Here is a 1,625-nt window from a genome sequence, read left to right as displayed (position 1 = left end):
TGTCTCCATATAATTCATAAATAAATAAAAGCGAACTAAACCACAGTAAAGTGAATCATTTAACCATTGGATATTAGTTTTCTTACCATCGTGGTTACATTAGTTTTAATGGAAAATACATTAACACTATCATTCATTGCACTGCACAATTGATTTGTTTTATATTAATTGTCTACGGAAATAATTAAACAAATTAATTTCCTTTGTCCTCCTGAGCGATGGCAGGAGCAGGTCTCCTAAGACTTCCGTCTTCTCTCCAGCTGTCCTTCCTTGCTTAGAGACTTCGCTCCATCAACGGTCCTTCGTGCCTTGAACTCATCCGACTACAGAGTGTAACCCTCATTGCCCCTGTTGTTCATCGGTCGGGTATCATTGCATTATGTTTAGCTTTACAACGTTTGATTTGGCCCTCCTATGAATCGCTTACTCCATGGAAATGCTACAGTATGCCAAATGCTATGCTTCTGTTGCTATGGTGTGGCTGGTGGGTTCTCCCAACGACTCTGTTTCCAATACAGAATACACCAAACCCATGGCCCTGACAAGTACAAACGATTCTCTGGAGGGTTTATTTCTTGTATAATACTATTTTTTTTTTCTTAAATCCTTGCTAGGTTAATGGTAACGTTTCTCCTTTGATTTATTTACAGGTTCCTTTGGAGGCACCTTGGCACTCGAGGTGATTATGCAAGATGCTCCTCCGGAGCTCTGTCATGGATTTTCGATTTGGCCAATGTTATTTCTCTGGGTATGTGAAAGAGTTTTTCTTCTGGAAGCCTATAGGTGATAGATTCTTAGATAGGCTAGGGTATGGTTTCGATCGGCTTTGCCTCTCCTTATTCACCTTCTGCAGGGTTTATGCCTAGTCTTTATGTTGTTCAGTTCTTGATGTCGTTCTTTCTCTTACTATATTTTTGGGTATGCAGTTAAGCTTTGCCCCTCTATGGCAAGCCTTGTCGATGTAATGTGTTACAATTTCTTTTATCACTAGTTTAATTTTTGAGGGTTCTCTTTTTGAAGGTTTTCCCAGATTTCACTGTGAAGCTTTATTTGTTTGAACTACTTGAGTTTGTATTGAAGAGGGTTTCAAACCCTCGTTGAACTCGTTCTATTTCGTTACAAGCTGTCATGTTCAGTTTTAAGATTTCTCTGTAATTTGCATGTACAGTTACCATTCAAACCCTATTTGAACTTGTTCTATTGTACTCAAGGTATCATGGTTCGGCTAAGCTTTCACCATTTCTATGAATTGTATCTACAGTTAGCATTCTGTCTTAAAATTATATGTATCTTTTTGTCGCATTTTATTTACAATATTAATTTTAGTTCCGAAATTGTTTCGGGGTTCTAACCCATATTCTAGTTCCATTGTGTAGTCAACTTTGTGCTTCATTATGAGTGTAGTTCCATTGTGTAGTCAACTTTGTGCTTCATTATGAGTGGTTTTGACCCGCATTTAATAATGATGTTCCTCATTTGGGTTAGCCCTAAGACATTAGGGCTCTTAACTTCTTGGAGTTACAGTTAGCTTAAGGCTGGTTTAGGCTGGTTTATTTGTTTGTTTGTTTTTTTTTTTTGTACTTTGGTAAACCGCAGCAAGTCAGTTTAAAGGTAGGTAATGTAAA

At 37.7% G+C, this 1,625-nt stretch overlaps 1 long non-coding RNA gene across 1 annotated transcript; it reads left to right on the top strand.

Annotated features, from left to right (window-relative positions):
* The first annotated feature begins 218 nt into the window (after positions 1–218).
* On the top strand, positions 219–1,210 carry LOC149193838 (uncharacterized). The gene is made up of 2 exons (XR_016255002.1): positions 219–545; positions 651–1,210. It is a non-coding gene; the product is annotated as an uncharacterized LOC149193838 (long non-coding RNA).
* Positions 1,211–1,625: the final 415 nt, after the last annotated feature.

The sequence above is a fragment of the Pinus tabuliformis genome, chromosome 2_2 (assembly GCF_031772625.1).
Source record: "Pinus tabuliformis cultivar Carrire ecotype Pingquan chromosome 2_2, CPIR1, whole genome shotgun sequence".
NCBI classification, from domain to species: domain Eukaryota; kingdom Viridiplantae; phylum Streptophyta; class Pinopsida; order Pinales; family Pinaceae; genus Pinus; species Pinus tabuliformis.
This window is presented reverse-complemented; position numbering and strand designations above follow the sequence as displayed.